Source organism: Bactrocera tryoni, chromosome 2 (assembly GCF_016617805.1).
Source record: "Bactrocera tryoni isolate S06 chromosome 2, CSIRO_BtryS06_freeze2, whole genome shotgun sequence".
Classification (NCBI taxonomy): domain Eukaryota; kingdom Metazoa; phylum Arthropoda; class Insecta; order Diptera; family Tephritidae; genus Bactrocera; species Bactrocera tryoni.
The window spans coordinates 68754645-68781236 of record NC_052500.1 but is presented as its reverse complement, the minus strand read 5'-3'; the positions used below and the strand labels follow the sequence as shown (position 1 = coordinate 68781236).

General features: G+C 41.5%; 1 protein-coding gene across 1 annotated transcript in view; it reads right to left on the bottom strand.

Moving 5' to 3' along the window:
- The window catches only part of LOC120768013 (cytohesin-1), a 134482-nt gene extending 109238 nt beyond the window's left edge, over positions 1 to 25244 (bottom strand). Inside the window, exons 1-3 of the transcript XR_005704728.1 lie at positions 23241 to 25244; positions 22765 to 23166; positions 22329 to 22691 (exon numbers count right to left, since the gene is read on the bottom strand). The gene's annotated coding sequence lies outside the window, so the exon portion shown is untranslated. The remainder of the gene's footprint in view (positions 1 to 22328; positions 22692 to 22764; positions 23167 to 23240) is intronic.
- Positions 25245 to 26592: the final 1348 nt, after the last annotated feature.

Sequence of the window (26592 nt, the reverse complement as noted above, 5' to 3'; positions counted from 1 at the left end):
AAAATAAAGTCCTCTCTGAATGAACAAAGACCAAATTCTACAACTCCCTTATCATCAACGACTGCATAAGCGGTGTTTACGCCAATAAAGAAGAAGAAGAATCACTTGTTGCCAGGTTGATACATAAGAACCTCCCAACCCAGCTGATGGAACTTCTTGCCAGCCACTATCGATGAGTGTAGTATGTCGTTGTCTTAATGGAACACCTTTTGGCTGAAACTGGACGTTTCTTGCTTTTTTCAGTCGGCCTAATTGTTGACATTTGAGATCAGAATTAGGAGATTGAAGGGAGCAGTTCATAGTACATGCTTCCATGCCAATCCCAAAAAACCCATAGCAAACCTTTTCGAACCGTCAATCCTACTTTGACAATTTTGTTACGATCCAGTAAGAATTAGCTAATGGAAATTCGGTCCACGATGTTTTTCTGGGTTAACTCGTGTGACAGCGATGCATCGAACTGTGTTTTTGTTTCCCGCCTTCTTTAAATGCTTCCCACCGGTTTTTTTGTGCAAGGCTTAGCTTCTTGGCAATATAAACTGTGGATAAATAAAGGTCAGACACGACATGTTGCATGATTAGGTAAATTTCAACCAGTTTTCCAGATCTTGGTGCAACTTCGTTGGCTTCTTGCGGTTCATTACTGGACTGTTGGTTGTGCACTCGTAGCGTCTTTCTGGCCACTTTTTAATGGTTTCGTGAGTTCTAATTGGACACTGTACGATTGGGATTCATGTTGTAAGATTGAAAATAATAACTTGTATGGAAATAAGAGATCAAAAAAGATTTGTGATAGTAAGTCCAGGGCGTTTTTGTCGCTGGCAGATTTCCATCTACAGGAGTTTTTCTTCTGGCTTCTCAACCACAACTCTTTATAATACTCGTATATATGTATATTTAGTTATAGATTGTACGCTTAAACGCTTTTGTTTTAACGGCTGATCCAATTTTTTTTTTGACAGAGTCGTGTCACGCTGTCATGTTATTTTTGTTCAGTATTATTTGGCATTTCACCATGGAAAGACTTAAAGTTATGGTCAACATAATCGGCTTACTCTGCGTACTATTCGCAACGCCATCACCCATCTTGAAAACCACCATTCATTATTGGATAGTATTCGACCGAGTAGACTACATCTTGCCTGTAGTGAAGAAAATATAGCAGGCGTAGCTAAGAGTGTACATGAAGACCGTGGAGAGTCGATTCGGTGACGTTCGCAGTAACTCGGACTGACGTATGGAACGATTTAGCGCATTTTACATCGATATCTTAAATTGAAATCATACAAAATACAGTTTGTGCAAGAACTAAAACCACTCGACCTTCTCAAGCGGCATCACTTCGCTCTATGGTCTCTTCAACAGTTGCAACAAGGTTCGACATTTTAGAACCAAATTTTGTTCAGCAATGAGGCTCATTTTTGGCTCAGTAGGTTTGTAAACCAGCCAAATTGCCGCATTTGGGACGAAGAGCAACTTCAAGAGATGCTATTTCATCAAAAAACAAAGGTTTAGTGTGGTTTATGGGTCGATGGAATCATCAATCAATATTTCTTCAGAAATGATGCCGGTGAGAACGTAATCTTTAATGACGATCGTTATCGCGCCACGATAATCGACTTTTTGATGCCTGAAATTGAAGCTCGTGTTCTCGGCGACATTTGGTTTCAACAAGACGGCGCCAATTCCCAAACATCAAGCAATTAATATATTTATTGAGAGAATACTACGGTGAGCAGATAATTTCACGTTTTGAAGCGGTCGATTGGTCACCAAGATCATGTCATTCACACCGTTAGACTCCTTCCTGTGGGGATATGTAAAGTCTAAAGTTTATGCGGACAATCCCACTTCGATTCAGGCCTTGCAGCAAAACATCACGCTTGTCATTCGCTAGTTACCACTCGAAAAGCTCGAACGAGTCATCGAAAACTGGACTGGACTCGGATGGACCATCTAATATCATTCTAAAAACATGACAACACGACTATATTAAAGAAATATATTTACAATTTTTTCGTTTTCATTAAATTTTTTAACGGCACTCCGTCTGCTAGGTGTCCTCGCTTTCTTTCTAAGCCTGAAACATCTGCCATTCAAAGCACGAAACTCAATCACTCTATGAGCGCATTAAAAGTCAACATTTTTATAAACCATTTAACAAAAAGGCAACGCAACAACAACAAAAAAGCTTTAAAAGCTGAGATAATTTTGAGCCAACAGCAACAACAACATTGCCTGCAACGTTGCTGAGACAGGTTAACCAGGCGAATTGCGGGCATACGCGAGCGCAGGGTATTTGCCTGCTAAGCCCATTGTGTGCGACAACAACAAAAAAAGAAAAAATATCAACAACTTGTAATTCTCCATAGATTTGCTCGTTTTCTTTGCAGTAATGTCGCCATTATCCTTGCACCAAAACACAACTCAATGCCGCCTTTTGTTTGCTGCGATGACGTGATGCATTCAAGCGCAGCGCCACACCAACACACAGCGAGCGAGTGGAGAACGGGGGGACGAATTAAAGTTTTCGACTTTTCAAAGCGCGAATACAATGTGACATTTCACATATCAGCAGCGGTAGCTGCAACAACAGCCAACAGCCGACATCAACCGTCAACGGCATCAACACTGTCAACAACATCTCCGGTCCGCAGAGGAAGCGCTGGCACCTTGGCACCGCACCTGTACTCTTACATATAACTGCTAAACTATTTATTTGTTGTTGTTGTGGTTGTTGTTGTTGGTGTCGTTAGTGACTGCATCCGATTGTTGTGCTTCGGGCAGCAGCAGCAGCAGCGTTATCATTAGAAATGCATGACAATGTCGGTGTAACGTTATCCTGCATGAAATTGTTGCCTGCTGTTGTAGTCGCCACGCTGGCAAATATGCTGCAGGGCATGTGCTAGGGGTGTGGGAGTGTTGCTGTTGTTTTTGTTTGTTGGTTGCTTGGTTAGTTGTCGTTTGCCGTAAACACAAATTTAGATTAAAGATTGAAACTTTGTTAATGTTGCGCATTACTAGTGCAAAGTAGTTGCGTTTTTTTATTGTTTTTGTTGTCTGTGTTCATTTTCGCTTGACGCTGAAAATGTCAAATGAGCAGCAGACGGAAACGAGCATTTGGAATATTTATATGCAATACTCGTTTGATGTTTTGCTAAAGCGCTTTGACAGCGAGAGATTAAGTGATGACTTGCGAGGTAGCTGAGGGCGGTAGAAGGAAGATAGTAAGGAAGCGCTAACGGTACCGAATTACAAGTATATGGATATAGCCATATGTAGAAGTTCACCAAGTGAAGAAAATTCTCTGATTGCCATTTACTTGGGACGGTGCAGAAATGATTCCTTTACATATGGCTCAAGCAGCACACGACTTCCGGTCTTAGACCGGTTCACGACCGGAGCATACTCTTGCATAATTTCCAGAGGTTATCTAGTGACTGAAATTATGGTTTGAACACTTCTTCAATCTGGCGAATGGCAGTGAAAGCATAAGACCAGCATATGACAAACCCGAATCCACAACCGAGGACGATGGAGCGGACATTCTATTTCCCGACCATGAAGAAGTTCGAATAGCAATTACCCGCCTGAAAAACAACCGAGCTATTCAAACACAGCGGCGAAGAACTGATAAGGAGCATGCATCAACTTCTTTGTAGAATACGGTCGGACGGTAGCATGCGCGCCGATTGGAGTTTAAGTGTGCTCTGACCAATCTACAAAAAGGGAGATCTCACAATCTGCGCCAACTACTGTGAGATAAGCCTACTCCATCAAATCACCAACTAACCAGATATTTGCCATGCGCCAAATCTTGGAGAAGACCCGTAAAAAAAGGACCGCCACACACCACTTCTTCGTCGATTTCAAAGCTGCTTTTGACACCACCTACTTAAATGCCGCTATATCTGAATTTGGTATCCTCGCAAACTAATAGAGCTGTGTAAACTGACGTTGAGCTCAGTCAGGATCGGCAAGAACCTTTCCGCGCCCTTCGATATCAAACGAGGTTTCCAACCAGTTCTACGTTACCGGAATTGAGCCCGATTTTTTCCGTTTAGGGGCCGTTATTTTGACAACCTAACTCCGTTTGGACTAGTATAAAAAATCATTGTCTTGGTCCTCGAAGTGGAAGGGAAGCGCAAGTTTAATTTCAGTATTGGGGAAGGAGAACTTCTATCGTTGAGCCTTACGAATTCATATTATATATTCTTTAGAACTATCGAGAAATTTTAGTATTATCATATTGAGATTAATGGGAGTAACTTTCGGAGTAGTAAAATCTTTTGTTTAATAGTAATGTTTTGGCATGACACGATAAACATCAGAATGTTAGGCAGATATGAAAAACGGACAGTTTCAACAAGTGAGATAACCCAGGAGGATCGTAAGAGATCTAGTGTGCTTGTCGTCTTTAGTACAGCTAGTCTACTCCCCATTATAGAGGCTTTCAGTGGTCATTTCCTTATGGGTGTTCACGCGCTAAGGTTGAGAATCTTGCCGGACGCTGCTTCCAGAAACTTTTTGGTAAAACATCAAGTAGAAACATATCAATACTTCCTGGTTGAGTGCCTCGCATTTATGAGATCAAAAATTTTGAGAGCGCACACTTTCATACATTCCGCTGAGCTTGTGGGATTAGATATAAAACGCTTAGGTAGATTTGTATTGAACTCAAAGCGCGTTGTCGAGATATAAGTTAAAAGTTAAGAGTTATATTTTAAGGCTTAAAAAAGGACTGTATATGGTAGTCTAAGTGCGATGCGCATCTTGAGAACAAGCCATTAAAACTAACGTAACCTAATCTAACTAATGGGAACTCATACCGTTGAAACTTGCGATTACTAGTAAAGCTTTTTACCCTCAGCCTGAGCAAAAAGGATAAATAGATTTTTGCAGAACTTTAAGATCCGTTTAAATGAGAACATAGCGGCTTAAAAGGCGCTCCTGAATTTCAAATTTGTTTTAGAAAATCGACTGTCACAAATATTTTTGATGAAAGCACCTAAAAATAGCTTTAACTTTATTCTCAATGCGCTAATCGCCGAAATTCTCACATATTTGGCGAATAAAGTTGAGCAATGCTAAGCTCAAGCCGTACCAACACCTTTGAATCTATACGCTTACACAACATAGTACTCGTACTGCTTCCGTTTCCGCATTGTGAGAATATGTCTATAACAACAACAATAACGATGCCATACAAAAGGTAAACTTCGCAGATATTACGCAAAAGAAAGCGCGGCAGAGAACAATGGGATATGGTGAACGACAATGACGATGAGAACGAGAACGACAGAGCCAGCGAAGACGACGACAACGACGACGACGACGACGACGACGACGAAGATTAAGCAGCACAATACAATCGAATGGCGAATAAACAGGAATAAAGTTGGCGAAAGATCTTAATATTTCAGATATACTCCCGCAGCAAGTCTTTCAAAGCGGCAGCTATGAGAAAGCAAGGAGCGACGGCGCGGACGGACAAACAAACGGTAATGGCTGACGAAATGTTTCACACTTGAAGGCGTAAACTTTTGCTGTTGTGCCATGTCAAGTTTTTGCACTGTGACCGGTGATTGCCTGCACCACTACGACACCGTCACACCAACACAAGCGCAAGCAGCTACTTTGTTTTTGTGCGCCTTTGTGATGCTGCTGCATGTATTTGTATAGGTGTTGTATGTGTATGTATGTGGGTGTGTATGTGTAGCGCGCTTAATGCCCGACAATCTTGGCATGTACGAACAGCTGCAACATTAGCACCTCGAGCGCTACGCCGCCTAAGCACATACATTCATATGTGTGCGTGTGCCTTGCGTCAGGTGTGCGCGTTGTTGTCGCGCTTTTGTTGTTGTGGCTGTGGCATCTTTCTCTTGTTGCAGCTGTCAACTTGAGCATGTCATTCATTTCGCAAGCGAATGCAACCCTGGCGGCAGGCAAGTGGCTTTCGCCTCCAAGGTATTCAAAGACAAAGGAAACTTCTGGCAGCGGAAGGGGTTAGAGACGTCGGATGATGTTCTTTGGGTTATAGCGGCAGAAGCATAGTGACAAGACGAATACTGCTAAGTAAATGAAGGAAGTACTAAGTTCGTGTGAAACCGGATACTATTTTGAAACCGTCCGTATATTTGTTAGAATCTAAACTGGGAATAGGGAAGCTTAACTGGTTATAAAACTCTATAACTTCATATACTTATTTCAGAAAAATACTAGTTTAAGCAAGAAACCTTGGATTCTCTTTTGTTCTTTTGGATTAAAAAACTCCCTCGAAACAAAATGCAGAATATTGATTTTTTTGATTGAGAGAAACTCAGTTAAAACCCGTTTCTTAACTCTTTTCGATATTTTAGGAAATCTGCACTCAGTTAGATATACTAGATCGTCGGCCGGATCTTAGATCTAATGTTAGTTTGAGAAATCGGAAAGATGTCGGATTTATATAATCTATAACCTCAGAAATCTGTCAAACAAGGTATCAATTCTAGAGCTTTTCTAATGATTTATCTTTGGACTCCACTACCAACATTATACTCTATATTGAGATAATCTAGTTACCAAGGTAGCTTTCTTCGGTAGTTTAAATTTTAAGATTCCATCACATATTTCATTCACTGTACTGCTCTACTCCACATTCTGCACTTTCATTGGTGCTCTATCAGAGTAACACGAACTGACGACAAGATGCCCGAAATTCAGGTATTTCTGAAAACAGCACTCACTCTTCGGTGAAACAGTTGCAGTAGATCTTTCCTAGGATATCTACTCTCAGTTAGATATACTAGATCGTCCGCCGGTCCATGCGCAATTAGATCTATGAGAGTGGAAGGCATCTTGATTTTGAAGCCAAACGGAGGCATTTTCAGCAGATTCGCCGTCAGTCAGTTCGTATCACAGAGGATAATTAAAATGACTCGTCACTTCTTCGAAGTAATACTGAAACCAGTGCTTCCGTGGGAGTGGCATGAGTTCAGAGTGGGTCAGGTTTAGCGGTTTAAAGTTCCATACTTCAGCTTTAAATACCTCATTCTATAAGAAAATTAAAAAAAAAAAAAGAAAATATGACTCCAACGACTGTGAGTTCGGCATTCTCGAGATTTTCTGCTAAGTCAACTTTTAATCTGTTTATCCGCTTCTTTATTGACGTAGACAACGCTTAACACTGCCAAATTGGAGATTCCAAGTGTCGCCAGGTTCTTTTCCACCTAGTCTTTCCAAATGAGTGGGGAGGTCTTTGCTGAACTGTACCAATGTTGTCATTTGTATATCTCGTGCAGGTCATCATTCCATCGACCGCGGTATTCGTTATTATCCGAAGCGTCGTTTCGATCATCAAGGTTTTAGTGCAGACGGTTTCCGATGAGAGGTCGTTAGCTATGAGGTAAAGTGGCTCTGCCATTTTCCTTCCTTTTACTTTTAGGATGTCTCTATAGAAGAGCCTAGATCTGTGATGGGCATTAGCTCTTAGACTCTTAAAACAAGGGGTTTCTATACGCGGTAATAATTTACAAGTACAACATAATATGAGAGGTCATAACGGCTGCTGTACTCTTTCAGTAGATTTTTAGGAAATTATTGAGTCTGTTCAATTCGTTGACCTATACTTGTTGGCTTTGTTCTCGTATGTTGTTTTCATTATTTTCGTTTTTCATGTTGTAAGGGCCCTCGCTTCAAGTCGCTATCTCCGCGGGATCGTACAGTTTCAGTTTTGGTCCCTGTGGTAATTTGTGCATCGTAAGGAGGCCGCACGATGGTTGACACGAAACCTTATGGAATTTAAATCAACTGAGTCTGAATGACGTAACATCGAACGTACTTGAGGCACTGCCATGGTAGTAATGGGACATAGGCACCTGTGATATTATCATGAAAGCCACTTCTGCAAGATGTTTCTCTTACTTACTGAGGTAATAGAATGCCACAGCGGTCGGTCCAAATTCGATATTTAGATATCGTTTTTCAAAATCGTGGTGCTGCTTTGTTGTTTCATTCGTTAGTTTAACGTTTGTACTCTTGGTCGGAGGTTAGTTATTTGTTTTTCACACCTTGCCTACGTCTTGCAGAACGTTCACTGTCCGGCTTCTGTCATCCCGGATGAGCTAAGTAATTGCGAATTTTTCGTCTAACGGCTTGCGTTTATAGCGTATTGCGTTTGTGTGTTGCCTCCTTCTTATGGGTATGTTTTCCGCGTTTGTGGTTGCTTAAGTAGAAGCGCCATTTATTCACCTCGTGACTGGATATTCGTACGATATTTCAGATCTTTTAAACCGAACCCTCTACTCCTGTCGTTCTTGGTTAGAGGGTGTTTGCTGCATGTTCACAGCTAAATTAGGAACTTAGACCGTCAACCTGTGGCCTGAACTCAGCTCAAAGTATTGCGTTGAATTTGGTGGTTGAGAACACCCTGCTATGTTATAGGTTTAATGAGAAACGTAACTGATAACTCATCAAATATAAGATAGCGATTCCCGAAAAACATCCAGCATTTGTGAGCAGATACGAGAAAATTATTTTCCATCATGACATTGCTCGACCTTGCTTCTTCTGACTGCTATTTGTTCTGGTCGATGCAGGACGCCCTCACATCAGAACAATTGACTTGATTTATTTTTGGCCAACCAAGCTGCCGGCACAGTTCTTTTAAGAGTCAAAAAGATGGAAAAATTTGATAGCATATGAACCATTGTGCTGATTCTCTGTTTCAAAAAATATGAGATATACGACATGGTTCACGCTGGCTAAGTCATGTCGTCCGAATGGACGAAAAGACTCCCGCTCTGAAAGTATTCGACGCAGTACCCGCCGGGAGAAGTAGAGGAAGAGGAAGACCTCCACTTCGTTGGAAAGACTAGGTAGAGAAGGACCTGGCTTCGCTTGGCTACTAACAACAATTTGGTGAACAAAACTATTTTACTCTAGCAACATGCTGCCTGGGTATAAAACCAAAGTAGTACGCCTCCTAAAGCAGGTGTTTACTTCGTTCAGTCGATAGGTGGGTGTTGCATTGTGATTGCCTTGTCAGAATATGTTGTCAGTGTAGTTATTTCAACGTCTTGCATCTCCTAAACACACACACTCACTCACACATTCATACACTCCAACTAAAACAACTAAATGTTTGTCAGCATCTGCATTACAATGCAGCTACTCCACTGCCTTCTTTGTCATCTTCGTGATCTCAAGTTGCTCGAGCAAGTCGTTCCCCTCCCCTTTTCGGCACATTGTGTTGGATGTTCCCAAAACTCGCATAAATATTTATGACACACAGCAGTTCACGTTTGTTCTGCGACATGTTCGTGTTGTTGTTGCTGCTGTTGTCTGTTAATTTCGTATTCCAATAAGACGCATCTACCGTTATTTGTGCCTGCCATCTTGCAACATATCCTTGCACTTTTCGCACAATTTTCCGTCGGTGCGAGTAATTACATACAGAAACACACGCTCACACACATCACGCGCTTCCGGTTAGCGCGGTCTTGGCATGCTGGTGCACAAAGTATCATGTGTTTACCTTTAAACTATCAGTCCTGACACGTCTGCTGTAATGCCAATCCTCACAAATGACACACGCACACACACTTCCTTCTGGCAGCAAAATTTGCCTGCTGGCACTCATTCGTTTCGAGGCATCAGCTCCATCATTGTCAGCGCCATACTAAGCACGGATTATTGCCTTTGTAATTAGGAAAGTTTCTTCAAGCATTCTTCTAGGCAAAGATGCCGTTATTCGCGCATTGCATACAAAAATTATGCCTTGGATTTGCTAGAAAGTGGTAAATATTTTGTTGCAAGATTTTTGGATATTTATTTTTGTGAAGTACTTTGAACACAATTCAAGATACTTCATTGGAGGTATGAGTATTTTGAGAATTTTGTTGCGACAAAGATTATTTAAAACAGCAGTTTGCAAATTTAAGTAAACTCCTGTCAAGTGGAGCTTTAACCCTTGACTAATATTATTTAATGTGTTCTCTTTTCTCCTTTTTATCTTGTCCGCTGTTGAAATCACGTCTGAACGACTTAAGGACTGTAGATACTTCTTCGTATACTATGGACTTCCGGAACCTTGTAATTACTGGTAAAGCACCAATCGTTGTTAGAAAATACTTTCTCTACAATTCTAAGCTTATGCCACACTGATAAGGTCCACTCCGTTTGTTGACGGTGACTTTAATCATTCGTACAATTCGCTCGATAGAACCTTATACGCGATGTTGAGGAGGCTTTCTCACCTCAGTTGTCGTCGATTGTGGGGTCTCCCTTTTTGTGGATTGGGCAGAGCACACTTAAATTCTAATCGTCGGACATGCTTGCGTTCGACTATACTTGTATTCTACAAAGATTCTAATGCTTGCTCCTTATCAGTTCTTCGCCGCCGCATTTGAACAGCTCGGCCGGAAATCCATCGGCCCACGGTTTTATTGTTCTTCAGACTGAATTTCTTCATTGTCCGGCAATGGAACTTCCACTCCATAATCATGATTGGAGAATCTCCTGGTGTTATGCTTTCATTACAATTTAGCAGGTTGGAGTAGTGTTTCCTCCTTTAGTATGATCTGGGCATCAGTCACTGGATCACTTCTGGGGGCTATACAAGAGCCATGCTACGGTCTTGAAATCTTCTGTTAGTCGCGGCATCTTTTTGTAGAATTTTCGAGCATTTCCCCTGTCGGTCAGCTCGTCAAGTTCAAATGTGTGTCCCTTGCCTCTCCAACTCTCGTTTTCTATCCCATCCCGCACTTATTGTGGGGGATTGTAACGCTGCGAGGTAGGCAGTTTGTTGTGATTGCAGCTTCTCAACGTCGAATCTTCCTTGTGTTTCTTGACGTTCGTTTGCTGTTGCACAGAGGCGGGTTCTTATCTTAGATAGTGGTCCGAGTCAATGTTAGGACCTCGAAGCATACGTACATCTAAAACACTGGAGACGTGTCTTCCGTTTATTTCAACATGATCGAGTGGGTTGGTTGCTTTTCGATCCGGAGACAGCCAGATAACCGACCATTCTGTCAAAGATAACTTCTTTGACCACTCTGGCGTTAAAGCCGCAACTCACTCGGTTCACACGTGCAACTTAAATGTACCAGTCCGAGTTAAATTTGATCAGATGTGTTGGATGTACTTCTAATCATCCAAAAACCGAATGGAAATTTCTCTGAAATGTTCCAAGGATTATACTATACCTATGCTACTGGTGAGTGACAAAGTGGGTAAACGATATAGTCTAATAGAGTTCAATTAAGAATTGATAGCAATATGAGATTCTCTCTTAATCTTCAGAAAGTTTTTTTCGGTTTGCACCATATATGGGTATTCTGAAATCTTAATTTAATCGAATTTACACATCAACCAAGACTTTATACTTTTCTCTTGTGATACAAAATATGTAATTAATTATTAAGAACGCGAGTTATTGTTCGTCGAGAGAGAACTTTATTTCTCAACTGTGTACTCAGTCCGAAGTAGCACGTGTTGGCAAAAGTTATTCTGCGTTGGATTTCGAGGCAGACATTATTGTTGGGGTTGATACTGGTTCCAAGATAGACGGAATTATCTACGACTTCGAAGTTATGTACTGTCAACAATGACATTCGAGCCTAGTCACAAGTCCGACGACTGTTTGTTTGATGGCAGGAGATACTTCGTCTTGTGCTCGTTCACTACCAGACCCATTTGCTTCGCTTCCTTATTCATTCTGGAGAAAGCAGAACTAACGGCGCGGTTGTTGAGGCCAACGATAGCAATACCATCGGCGTACGCCATAAGCTGTACACTCTATTCAGCTCTGCAGCTAGAACTATTTTCTCCAAGAGTAGATTGAAGAAGTCGCACGATAGGCAGTCGCCTTGTCTGTAACCTCGTTTGGTATCGAACTGCTCGGAGTGGTCCTTCCCGATCCTGACTGAGATTTTGGTATTGCTTAACATCAGTTTAGACTGCCTTATTTTGCTAATTTTTGGGCTACAACCTCGTAAGCGGTGTCTACGCCACTAAAGAATATATATATCCCATATATTTCAAAGAGCTTCGAATCTAAAAGACTCCACCAATAGCCGCACAATAAAGTAGGAATCGAGATGAATTAAAGCAACTGGCATGAGGGCATTCTATAACGTCAACTTATATAAGTCAAAAGTTCCGTAATCGACTAAAACACAAATCAGGCTGACCAAAGGTAGAACCCAACCACAAACAAAACTGATCTAACCAAACTTAACTTCATCTGTGTTGAATGGGAGATGTATGAGAAGTCATTAGGCCAACTAATTTTTTAACAAGCTCAACTACACTACATTTCTTATGAGTTAAACTATGCTAAGATATTCGAAATAATTTTCATACAAAGTACTTGTAAGCTATTGAGGAAAGGTCAGACATTTTCGAACTACCTTAGTTTGCTATTGAACTAACCAAGTAAATATTGATGTTCAGAGAACATTTTAATTTTTTAATTAGAGACGAGTACTAGAAGTAGAACACCAGACTACTAATTACTTAAAGATCACCGAAATCGCAGCTGCAACAGAACAGTAAATTTTCTAATGTTGCAACTTCATTAGAAACATTTCCTTCAAATGGAATTTTCAACAAAAATATGGACGCAAAAGAAATATAAAAAGTAATTACGAAAAAAAATTACGATTTTCTAGAAGTTGCGACTACTAGTCGACGAACACTTCCCGTATAGTGATTATTTGGTAAAATTTATTTTAGTGCTCATTTAAAATTATTGTCGCTGTATTTTGATGTAGATACTTTTCTTTTACGACTAACGACCAAACGACGACAGCAAGTATGCAATGCAGCCAACTAACTAGCAAGAGTAGCAGCAGCAGCAGCAGTAGTCAGCAGTCAGTGGTCGGTGGTCACATTTCTTCTGCACCCATTTTGGGTTGAGTTGAGTTGAATTGGATTGGGTTGGGTTGGGTGTGCAACAAACAACCTACTTAGTGAGTTGATGGTACTGGACGATTGCTAGCAATGGTGTGGCAATAACAAAAGTCGTCGACGTCGACGCTTGTTTAGCACACTGACTGCTGGCTGGCTGGTTGACTGGCTATTTGGTTCGTTGGTTGGCTGGCTGTCTCTAAGTTTGAGGTCGTCACTCACTCACTGACGCACCGTGCATTTGCAGTGCTAGATTTCATAGTGCGCCACATCGTATAGTCTTGCAGTCGTTGCGGCATTGGTCCACTGCACTTAAGGCAGCATTGAGAATTTAAAGCTTTCCCACTACCAAAACACTTCCTCATCAGTCGAGCGCGCGCTGCGCTGACATGCTAGCGCCGCACCGCGCCCCTACACGCTCTGACTGTGTTTTGCAATTTCAATGCGCAGCAATTCACTTTTATTGAAATGGCGCAAATGTGTTGTGAAGTTGGCTGCTATTCTCCACGCAGCGGCCGCATGAAGAGCGAGCTTTCTAACTTTTTACTTTCTTTGATGCTTTGTGTGCTTTTTTTCTACTTTTTTCAATTTATACCCTGAACAGGATTTATTTAATTTGCCGCGAAGTTTGTAACACATATAATAGATATATATAAAGGATCAATAGGATCTGAGTCTGAGTCGATCTGTCGTCCGTCTGTATATACACGAACTTTTCCCTCAGTTTTTCATATAACGCTCTGAAATTTTACACACGTGCTTTTCTTCGCAAGAAGTTGCTTTTCTGTCGGAATCAACGATATCGGAATACTATAACATATAGCTGCCATACAAACTGAAAGATCGGGGTCAAGTTCTTGTATGGAAAACTTTTCCATTTTGCAAGATATCTTCTCCAAATTCCGGTATGGTTTATTTTCCAAATCAGCAATACCATCTTTCAAGAAATAGTTCCGATCGGACTACTCTAGCATATAGCTGTCATACAAACTGAACGTTCAAAATCATCTCCTTGTATGGGAAACTTTTTCATTTTTCAAGATATCTTCACGAAATTTAGCAAGAATTATTTCCAAAGCCAACAATACAACCTCCGACGAAAATAACTCAAATCGGTCGGCAATAGCTAATAGTTGCCATACAACTGAACGTTCAACATCAAGTTTTTGTATGGAAAACTTTTTTATTTGCCGGTATAGCTTAACCAAATTTAGTAAGAATTATTTCCGAAGCCAACAATACAATCTCCGAAGAACTGGTTCAGATCGGACCACCATAACATATAGCTGCCATACAAACTGACGAATCAAAATCAATTATCCGTGGAATATTGTGCATTTGTGAATGGTATTATAGCTTCGGTGCAAACGAAGTTAACCATTTTTCTCGTTTCCTTTTTCAAATTCACATTTTCATTTTTCACAACTTTGTGCTTTTGTCGTTGTTGTTGCTTTCTGCATTTGCTCGCCACTTATTTTATTTTGAACGTATTTTGCTTTAGTTATTTCTATATTGCATCATTCAGTGCTCTGTCCGGGAGTTTATTTTATGTCGCTCACACAAACACTGCCATCTCTAACAACGGTCTCTGGTACACCACACCAACACCAACTTCAGCGCGCTGCTGCATGCAATACGCGCTGGTCCACCAGCTCTCTGTTGATGGCACAAAGTGCAGTGCAATTCATTTTAATGGCCTCCAGTGCCACAACCAACCAACTTACGATTCACTTTAAATGCTTCAGACAGTGCACATTGCACACATTGATGTGGTGCCGCAATCCTGATCAATTCATATGCGCTACAGTGCCGCGCTCACACCGCGTTATCCTGCGGCAGCCACCAGTCACCAGCCAGCAGCAGCTTAGTTGTCAGCGCCACGCATTAGGAATTCGTTGTAAGAATTTTTCATTTTCATTTCTTATTTTCTACTTTTCTTGCTATTTCGTTATATATTTTTTTTTATTTTTTTGTTTTTTTTTTTTTGTGTTTTTGTGTGATGTTCGTCACTTGAGACTCAATTTAACAAAACTTCATTTCAACAGCCAGCGCCAACAAGCGCTTCGCTTGACGGCCAGCGACAATGACGCTGTTATGGATGGTGATGGTGATTGTGTTGGCGCTGCTGACGACAATGAAATCGGTTACATATGTATGTGTGTATGCGAAAGGACGACACAAATAGTGTCAGCTCCAATGAGCAGCCGATACATATCTCATAAGCCGGCAGATAGCGTTGTAAGCAGAGCGCATAATGGCAACCGGGAATGCAGAATTTCGGCATTTATTTATTTAGTTTTGCAGCGATCCGACATAGAATTCTTGTGTACAGGCACAAGAATGGTCAGTACGGGAGCCATTTGCATTACATATGCACTGGTGACTATGACTTGTGCAATTATGCAACACTTCGGGCGTTGAGGAATATTCTATTCTTTTTTTATGTAATTTGGCGCGGGTTTGCTTTGTCGGTGTTGCATGTGTGACGAGGTGGCATCATTAGGTCCATGAGACTTTGCATTTTTAAGCTCAATGGTTTTAATTTACAAATGTATGAAATACTTTAGGAGACAATGTATGTGTCGAACATGAAATATTCACGTATTAAGTCAAAGCTTTTTGAACGAGGAGAATTTGAGGTTGTGAATTTGTATGATTTTATTTTGAAAAAATTTTCTGAAGACTATTCAAGAGACTAAAAGAAATATTTATAATGTTTTTTTCGAAGGAAATTATGATTTTTTATTCTTCAAAAGTAAGAAATACTTTGAAAGAAAATAATTGAAATGGCTAGAATAAGAATTTGAGGTTATAAGTATATTTTAAAGAATTTTTTCGATAAGATAATGAAGAATCAATTAAATTAGTCTAGTCATACTTAGTCTGGTAGGCCAATGAGCCACGCATAGACCAGTTTTGATTCTTTGCGTTACCAGTTGGAGTTCAGTTACTAGTACCATGAGAAGTAACCATCCTTTAGGATGCCTGATATTGACGCAAATTTCAACAAACTCTGTTTGTTGCCCCACTATCGATACCTCTTCCAGTGTAACATACCGTGAGGACCCCAGAAGCTTACAGCGTAGTCCTACCAATGCTGAAAAAGTGCACAAGAGATGCTCCATTGTTTCCCTGGTGTCTTGCTCTAGACATTTTCCGCAGACTTCGCAATCTGTCAGCCCCATCCTGCGGGCGTGTCGCCACCAGACAGCAACCAGTCAGTATTCCTATCATGTTCCTACAGTTTCTTCTATCGAGTGCTAATAAGAATTTTGTGTAATTCCGATGTACCGCTTTGCACATGACTTTTGCAGTTTTGCACGCGAGTAGCTCGTTTTTTGATTTTCTTTAAAATGCTGCTGTCCAGATCGTCATATAGACAAAGAATTTCGCAATGTTGATCACGTTTTACTGGGACGTGACACCCAGTAGAAGTGAAGTTTCCTGTTTCTGGCAACACTTTCCATTACTGTCCTGATTCCCCTGAAATTGCTGATCTTTTTTACTACAAAACCAGCAATTTCTGCCTAAAACAAGCGAAGATGATAAAAACTTTCCGCTACCGCTTTCGACTGCACTGACAGGAGTTGCTTATACGCTGTATAAGTCACTTATCATTCCTGTCTTTTTATACGGCCTAGAATCATCGACGAAGAACCATGATGAGAAAACACTTAGATCATTCGGGAGAACTGTTCTTTGCAAACTCTGTGGAGCCATCCGAGTGACGAGCAGTATGACCTCTACGGCGACATGGATATAGTTAAGTGTATAAAAATTTAACGAATATGGAGGTTAGACAATGTCGTGCGCATTGAAGAGGATTCCAGAGAAAAGATCCTTATATTCATGATCTAAGGGTGGGCAACGGAAGCAAGGGTGTCTACGCATCAAATAGAAGAACCAAATGTATAAGGGACTTGCCTACAATTGGAATGTACAGCTGGCAAGCAATAAAAGCTGCTAGCGAAGCTTTGTGTTCTCGGTTCAGACCGGTCGACGGTTGTAGGGCCAGAGAAGAAAAAAGGGCTAGTGAACAAACTAAAAGGTTTCTACTTTTAGTAAATAGGGAATGGAGTAATATGAGGGGCAACGCAGAGTGTTTACCTCTAGAAATTTGATAAATCTAAATCTGCATAATGCAAATGAAGTATGGTGGCTTAAGCAACAAAAAAAGTGCGATTGCGATTGCGAATAGCCATCCTTCTGATGGTTATGAATCGAAAATGAATTGGAAACAAGAGTAGAAAGTTATTTAATTGTACTAAGTTGAGATTCTCTTGGGAGTATAATAATCCTAATGAAGAATAGGATGCGGTTAGACGTTTTTCGACATTGCTTTCCAAGCAATCAATCAAAGGATAGATAAAGATGTCAGATGCTGTTTTTATAGCTATAGAATGGGTTGGCTTTTCCTTAACTAAGTAGCATTTCTCGAACGGTTCCTCAAAAATGCGAAAAAGAAGCTGGGTAAAATTAAATGAACTTCCATTTGGAAAGAAGAAGCATAAAAGTGAAGGGTAAGTGTAAATGTATGGAGAATAGAGCCATGTGTAGAAGTTCACGCAAGTGAGGAAACTTCTCTGAGCGTCATTCCCTATGGCTCAAGCAGCTCATGACTTCCGGTCTTAAACCAAGTATCCTCTGGGTAGCCAAGAAACATTCGTTTGAAGTCTAAGGAAGCATCCCCACCCCAGGGTTGTGTGCTGGGTTTGGGACCTGCCACGTACAAAACACTACCAATGAAAAGAAGGAAACAGATGTGGATGATGAGAAGATGAGAACCCCTCTTTTTAAGACGTGTTGAGCATTGTGATTTAAAAGCATGCACCTGGAATGTCCAGTCCCTTAATTGGCTGACATCACCGCAAGACAAAGACTGAGACGAGTAGGTCTTTGTGGCATTTACAACAATGGCCATATAAAGGAGTGCAAATTCATCAACGGGAAGTTCTTCAACATATCGCCAATTTGCGCCCACGCTCTAATAGAAGAGAAAAACGATGTGACTACAGATGCCTTCTATGAGAGCTTGGAGCGCGACTTTAACGCCAGGCAGGGCAAGGAAGGTATATTTGGGTAAGTGGTCTGTAAATTCAGCATTCATGATGAAGTATATCCAAATGGGTTGAGGCTGATCGACTTCGCTGGGGCCCGAAGTAGGGTTATCTGTAGTACTGGATGATAGAATAAGAAAATTCATCAAGCTACCTGGCTGTCTCCGGATCGAAAAGCTAAAAACCAAATCGATGATGCTGCGATAGACGGAAAACAGGTCTGCAATGTTTTAGACGTGCGTACGCTACGAGGTTCTAATATTGACTCGGTCCACTATCTTGTTGCAGCCGAAATACGCACTCGCACTCATCAGCAACTCGGTATAAGAGAAGTGTGGTGAAACCAATATGAGTGCTGTGTTGCAGTGGGAGAAAACAGACGTTACAATCGACCACAACACGTGCGGAATGGAATAGATACCGCGAGATAAAAAGGGAAGCGAGACGCATTTGCAGACAAAACAAAGAGAGGACGAAATGTGTGAATACGAGGAGTTTGACTTTTGTAGAACCCCCAGAGGTGATCTGGTAACTCATGCCCAGAGCTTACTGAAATTATGGAGGGAACACTTCTCCAGAATGCTGGCAGTGAAAGTATAACTCAGGAGATGGTAAACCCGATTTTCTAATCGATTACGATGGATCGGAGATTCCATTCCATTATTCTGATAATAGTCAAGCTTATGTAACAAAGATGTGATGCGATTTATGACTTTATTCAGCAATAATATAGTAGAGAACACTTAACATTGTTTTGTTATGTCAAAACAGAAAAAAATGGCGCAACGGAACGGAATAGAGAAAATGTATGACAATAATTCTCGTCATTTATGAAAGGTGAGAGCAAACTGGTTAACTTTTTAGTGATGATAGAACAACAGTATCCCCTTTATGTGGTATGTATTTTCCAATTAACTAGAGAAGACTCAAAAAGCCCTGGATTTATCGCATCCACTTTCAAAAACGCTTTTCCACAATTATGCAGTTTGCAAGAAATATCGCACGCAATCTTTTTTTCCACAAATTATGGTACTCCTTTTGTTCTCACACTATAATACGCCTGAGTGTCTATAAAGCGCATTTACAAATGCAAATTCCATGGCCTGCAGTGCAATTCGAATGCGCAGTAAATTTTCGACCAAAGGCAAAGTGAAAGAAAAGAAAACAATAATAATAATACACAAGGTTCGCTTTGCTTAGCGGCGTTTTGCATGCTACGCCGAAAACCGCGTATGTGATTTGTGCATGCATTGCATACTTTGAGGCGTTTAGCACCCGCTCTCGTAGCAAACAACTGCATATGAGCAGTCCTTGGCGCAAAACTTGTGTGTAAGGCAGCAAAAAAGGTTCGTGTGTGTTTGCTAGTTACCCCTTTACACACCTACCTCTACCCCCATATTAATGAGTTATTTGGGCATCTTAGTTATTTTCATTTCTTTGTAGACTTTGTATTGAATTTTTTCGTACCGCTTTTCGGGCAGGAATTTTCAATTTGTGGTCGGTGTTGTTATTTCTTAATTTTGTCGACATTTAATTTTGCAAAACCAAATTTTTTTTTTGCGTTCATTTTATGTACACAAATATTGGCGACATTGCTGTTCATGGCGTTGTGGTGTATCGTAATATTGTTGTTATTTTTAATGAGGGTACCGGCGTAATATACTCCTGAAACTATTTTTGGTCAACACACACACATACACAGAAGGACGAATTTTAATATAAGTCTTTGTTCACTATTTTACAATATTTATATTAGTCATTTTACTTGAGGGTCCGCTTGGCCGGTTTATTAGTTACTGCAGACATGTTTCATAGAAAATAATTATGGCGAAGAAATAAACGGCCGGAGGGAAAAACAGCTGTCGCCAAGAATGGTTTGCGTAGAATTCGTAAATTTTAAATTAATTTTGACAGTTATTTAAAATAAGTTTGGGGGTGAAATAGAGAAAACAGAGAATAAAGAAAGGCTAAGGCTTTTAAGCTTTTAAGGCATCATTTTCTAGATTAGAAACCGGAAATGATATTTAAAGCTAAGGTATAAAGGATGAAATCGGAGTTCGGATAAGGATGCACCTCTTGAATGCTAAGGACTTGTTTAAGGGTATCGAGGATGATATTGGTTCTCTAATTATATACTATGTACAAAACAAAAACTAGTAAGACTTTTTTCATAATTGAAAAAAAATTAATTTATTCCTCAAAATCTATGTCGTCCCCCTCCAAGTTAACCTCCTTGGCCCCAATAAACTTGTGCCAACGTGTTTTTCAATCCACGAATTCACGTTCAATGTCTTATACGGCTTCGTCGGTGCGATCGTTTGAGTTTGTTGAAAAGCGAGAAGTCACACGGAGCTAAATCAGACGAATATGGTGGTGGCGGCAAGATATTGCTTAAAAATTTGGCGAAAAAATCACGAAGAATCGATTAAGTATGAGACAGTGCATTATCGTGGTGCGAAAACCAAGAGTTGTCGGTCCATATTTCCGGCCTTTTTTTACGAATAGTTTCGCACAAACGATGCATGACACTCAAATGATCTTTCTTGTTGATAGTTTGGCCAGTCGTAAGGAATTCAGAGTGCACCACACATCGATAATTGAAGAAAGCGGTCAACATAACATTGGGGTTTTGACCTACTTTGACATGACTTTTTCGGCTTCGGCTCACCTTTATCAGAATATGCGCAGATTGATCGCCTGTTTTCGGGTCGTAGACATAAATCCGAGGACTCATCGTCAGTAATAATACGTTTAAGGACAGCTTGCTAGTCGGAAAGCACTGTTTCACAGATGTCAATGGAATGCTGTTTTTCGAAAAAATTTTGATATTTTGCAACCAATCGTGCTTTCACTTTTCTTAGGCCCAAACGATCTTTCAAAAAAATCGGCGAATGCACTTTAGGTACTTCAGAAAGACAAGTGTATACTAAAAACTAATGATTATTTTGATGTGACATTTGGCACTATTGTCTTATTATTTTTTTCTCACAATAGAAGACGAAACCCGGTCAAATGAAACCAGCAATTCAAACTCAACGGCAACGCCGTGAGGGTTTCTAAAGGGCGTACTTTATTATGAGCTAATAATATCACGACTGCCAACCTCGAAACGTTACAAACGACCATAATGGACAGAAACGGAGAGTTGAAGAGGGAAGCGGGACGAATTTGCAAAGCTTTATAACCTCGGCAGTGGTATTGCTCGAAAATTCTACGAAAGGATACAGCTAACAGAAGGTTTCAAAACCGGGGCAGATTATTGGAGAACCCCCAGAGGTGATCTAGTGACTGATGCCCAGAGCCTGCTGAATGCTGGGCTCGATTGCCCAATCGATGACGATGGAGCCAACATTCCACTCCCCGACCATGAAGAAGTTCGAATAGCAATTGCCCGCCTGAAGAACAACAAAGCTGCGGGTGCCGATGGATTGCCGATCGAGCTTTTCAAATGTGGCGACCAAAAACTAATAAGAAGCATACATCAGCTTATTTGAAGAATAAATGAATGGTCGGAAGAAAGCATGCTCGACAATGGGAAATTAAGTGAGCTCTGCCAATTCGCAAAAAGAAGACTCCACAATCTGCGCTCAATACCATGGGCTAAGTCTCCTAAACATCGCAAATAAAGTTATATCGACATATTGTGTGAAAGATTAAATTCCACTGTCAACAAACTTATTGGACTTTATCAGTGTGTCTTTAGGCCTGGAAAAGCAACAACCGACCAGATATTCATCATGCGCCAAATCTTGAAAAAGACCCATGAAAAGAGGATCGACACCTCATCGCCGATTTTAAAGATGCTTTTGACACCACGAAAAGGAGCTTGTACCCCCGCAAAACTAATACGTCTGTATAAACTGACGTTGAGCAAACCAAAAGCTACGTCAGGATCGGGAAGGATCTCTACGAGTCGTTCGATTCCAAATGAGGAGAAAATAAGTCGAGCTGCAGAGCTGAATGGAGAAGGTACAATCTGCTATAAAAGTTTACAGCTGCTGGCGTATGCCGATGAAATTGATATCATTGGCCTCAACACCAATTGTTTCTGTTTTCTCCAAACTGGATAAGAGAGCAAAGCCAATGGGTCTGGTAGTGAACGAGGGCAAGACGAAATATCTCTTGTCATCAAACAAACAGACGTCGCATTCGGGAATTGGCTCCCTCGTCATTGTTGATAGTCGTAAGTTCGAAGTCGTAGATAATTTGCCAATCTTGGAACTAGCATTAATACCAACAACAAGGTCAGCAACAAGTAAGACTGAGTAGGGAATTGAGAAGTAAAGTCCTCTCTCGACGAACAAAGACCAATTAGCTATATGACGCATAGGCATGGACGATGGTTCAAAGGAACATAAATTCTAAAATGCGTCTACTCACTCTGTGCTAAATGCTTTGGAGCATAGACCACAAGCAAATTTGTCGCCATCAATTTTTCTCTTCTTCACTTTTGTGATTTCCTCGCCAGCGGACGACATTTCCTTCGGCACTGCCGCCGGCACTGCCGCCGGCACATTATGTACAGTCTTCAAGTGATCCTTGAGATTGTGACGCCGTGAAAACTTCATTTTACACAATTCACAAGCGAAGATCTTCTCATTCGTGTGCTGTCGCAAATGGCAACGTAACGAATGCTTACGAAACTCTTTCGTGCAAATTGGGCAAGCGATAATTTGATTTTTAGCCATCGGACCAAGGGTATGGTGGAGACGATGAAAAATTAGCTCTGATTCGTAAGCAGCGCTGTGGGTGCAGAGTGGTTGGTGTTATATTAATAATTTTAGTAATGAGTTTAATACATTTTAGTAATACGAACCTGAAATCACACTTGTCGCAGCGCCAGTCACTTGCCGTGCCGCGCTGGGCCTGTGCTTCCTTCGAAGTGCTAGGCTTTGGCTGACAGTTGCGCGTATGACGGCCGAGCGCTTGAGCCAGCGCAAAACTCTGACCACAACTCAAGCAGACGTGGCATAATAGCGGATGCGAGGTTTCGCGATGTGCTTTAAGTGCCGCCTTATCGGCGAAGAGCTCTTCGCAGTCCTTGCACTTCAGTTTGGGTTGCTCGTTTACTTTAGATTTCTGTGTTTTATCGGTGAGTTTATTGTTTTTACTGGTGCTTGTGGTGCTACTAGCTTTGGCAATCACGACATTACGCATAGTAATACCGCTCTTGTGATGTGAGAGTTCGTGTAGCATTGCTTGAACCTCCGATGAGGCGCTGTAAGTGAGATGAAATACAGATTTATTTTTATTTCGAAAAAAAAACACCGTTAAATAACTTAATTTACTCACACGAAATTGCATTTATCACAACTCTTGACGTCCTTCGCGGACGCCACACGTCGCACACCCGCATTCTTCTCCGCTGCTGCGGCACAATTCCGATGCTGCAACGTTTTGCGATGCCTGCGCGCCTTGCAAGGCGTATTGAATTCCAATTTGCATATGGAACAGAAATATTTACTGATGCTGTGCTTGTTCTTCTCGTGACGTTGTAACGCGACCTTCGAACGAAAACTGTCCGCGCATAACTCACACTTGTAACGACTTTGATAGCCGTCCGATGCGGTGCCGCACAATTCCTTGTCGGGATGACAGAGCAAGGCATGTCGTCGCAACTCGGCGTTGTAACGGAAGCTCTGACGACAACGATTGCAGTCGATGCTCAATTTTTTGCTAATGCAAATGGGCACGGAACGATTAATGGCCAATATGACCTCCTTGTGTTCGGCGCTGAGCAGATGGCGTCGCATTTGATTGTTGTCCTCGCATTCGAAGTGACAATAACTGCACCAAAATTTGCCGAGCCCCTCGGTGGCGTCCAAATGTGTGGGCGAGCTCCAGTGCTGCAGAAACATCTCTTCGGTGTTCGTATAGAAGCGGCAGGGGCGACACTGGAATGGTGACTGCAGCACCACCGAATGTATATTGTCTAGTATCATGTGCAGTGACTTCGTGGGATTCAGCTGCATACGTCGGTAGTGAAAGTGCGATATCAAGTGCTTGCCCACTAGATGACGCAACATGCTGTGCTTGCAGAGTTGACATTTAATGTAGGTAGCACGACGTTTACGCTTTTTTACAACACCACTGCTGCTGGTAGTTGGTTTGGGTTCCGCCAAGGCCGCTGCCAATAAACTTTTACTTAATTCAACACGTTGTATATTGCCTAGCGCCGCCTTTTCGAGCTGCCGTTCGGGCTCCGCACGTTTGCGGTGATAACCGGTCTTTAGATGGTTCTCGTAATTTGTTTTGCTCTTCAAACGTCGACAACAGATATTACACCAGTATGCTTGATTTGCCGACTTGGCTAATTCGACTACTTCCTCCTTATATTCGAGCCGTTGCATTTTGGTGCCGGGTATCCATTTACCTTTCGTGTGTTCGGCAGGCGGATGCTGACCTTCAAGTAGTTCGACATTTTCCACTTCCTCGACCGCCTCGTCCCAGTTCGGTGATAGCCGTGTGAGCTGTGCATGTGTAACATTCAGTTCGGGTCTATATTCGGGTCGCCATTTGCCACCGGTATGCGTCTCGGGCACCACCGGTGGTGAGTGACGCATTGTTGGTGGTTTCCATTTGCCACCATTCGCATGCGCATCTGCTATCGGATCATAGTCATCATCATCCTCATCCATTTCCACATCCACATCCTCTTCTTCCTCCTCACTTGCGTCGGGTGATTCGTGCACGAATGTAAGCGGTTTAAAAACTTCATAGGATTTTTGTTGCTGCTCTACATTACTGCTGCTTGCTTGCGCATCTGACATCCAAGGCTCATCTGGAGCACCAATATGTACGGTATGATCGGGTTTTTGTTGTCGCTGCTGCAGACTGCTCAGCGATTGACTCGTCGCGCTCAGCCCTTGCTTTCCGCTCGTTGAGGGCCCGGCTGCTTGTACGCTTTGTAGCTGCAGTGAGGAGAAGAACACATCGGCGCCCAGCTCGTATGGCAGCTCGTAAGCGTCGGACAGCGATTTTGAGGTTTTACCACCGTGTGTTGAATCTTTGACATACGACTCCGGCTCGGCAAACGTGAACGCGTCGTAGGTGTGATCGAGATGTGCACGTGGCGTTGTTATTATTTCCGAGTGCACCGTGTGCGTAGTGGTGTGCTCCCGCTTACTACTTGCAGCGGTGCTATTGAGATTGGTGCATTGTGTTTTTCGGTGTTGGATATATGCCTCGAGTCCAACAATGGTAGAGCTGCATTTGATGCAGAGATGTGTGTCGTCCAAGTCGGGCTCGATCATTTTGCGTTTCGCTAATTGGAGATTTTAATCTGAAAGTAATAAAAAAAATATATATGTATATTTACTACATATATGTATTTCATTAAAGTAGAGATCGTAAATGATTCAACGTTACCCAGGATGTACCGCTCGGATTCGTACCCGTTTTACAACCCCTTAATGATCTGCTCAAAGCGATTCGTCAATTTGTGAGGATCTATATAGCCTTATAAAACTTCTAGGTACTTCAAGGGACCAACGTTAAAAGCTATCTAAGTGAGATCCCTGTTCTGATCGACCATTTACCTTAATCTAATCCATTTTTATCAAAAGTAGAACGAATTTTAAACGTCTTTATTTCATGATGTTTCAAGAACCCACCAACTTCGTCAATCACCCCTAGGCATGTGCGGAACTAAAGAATTAAAAACCTTAAATTCAGTAATGCGTCGTTTTATATGAAAATTTAATCAAAGGGAACGGAAAACAAGGGAACATGAAAGGTGGACTTTAAGCAAGATATATTTGTTTAAATTAAGAAGCAAAATGTTTTATATGAGCTTTGAAGATCCCGATGGCTTTTGACCCAACTTTAGGAGAGAACTACGAATAAGACATTTATCTTCAGTAAGGTTTGCTATTTCATCATGCGAAGATATACGATCCAAAAGCGAGTCAAAATTATTAAAATTTACTACCGAATCGGTGTCAAAGGACTCAATTTTAAGAGCGCTGGTCCATCCGCTGGTCGTCATTATCGGTCTGTCAGATCAATCGTCTAGTGGAAAAATTTGAATCCACAGGCATAGCAGAAAATGTGCCCGAGCCAGTGAGTCAAAGGAGTACTTGTAGTGTCGATAATATTGCTGTTACTTGCACATCAATTGAGGAAGGCCCAAATAAGATTCTCACACGTCGTTGTGGATAATTTTGTGAAAAGATATTAGCTCACACCTTTACAAGATCAAATTGACGCAAGAACTGAAGCCGCTTGACCAGCAAAATCGTCGTACATATGTTCGCGAATCGGACAAATTGAAAATGATCCGGATTTAAATCGAAAAATCATCCTCAGCGATGAGGCTCATTTTGGGCTGAATGGCTTTGTCAAGAAGCAAAATATGCATTATTAGCTAGGCAGCAATTTACACGTACTCCATGAGTCACTATTGCATCTGGAAATATTTACGTTTTGGTGCAGTTTGTGGGCCGGCGGTGTCATTGGGCCGTACTTCTGCCGTGATGATCAAGACCGGCACGTTAGTGTGTATGGGAATCGCTACCGCTCAATGATAACCGAATATTTTGGTCCCGAATTCGATGATATGGATTTGGACAATATGTGGTGCCAACGAGACGGCGCCACAAGTCATACAGCGAATATCACAATCGATTTATTGAAAACAAAGTTT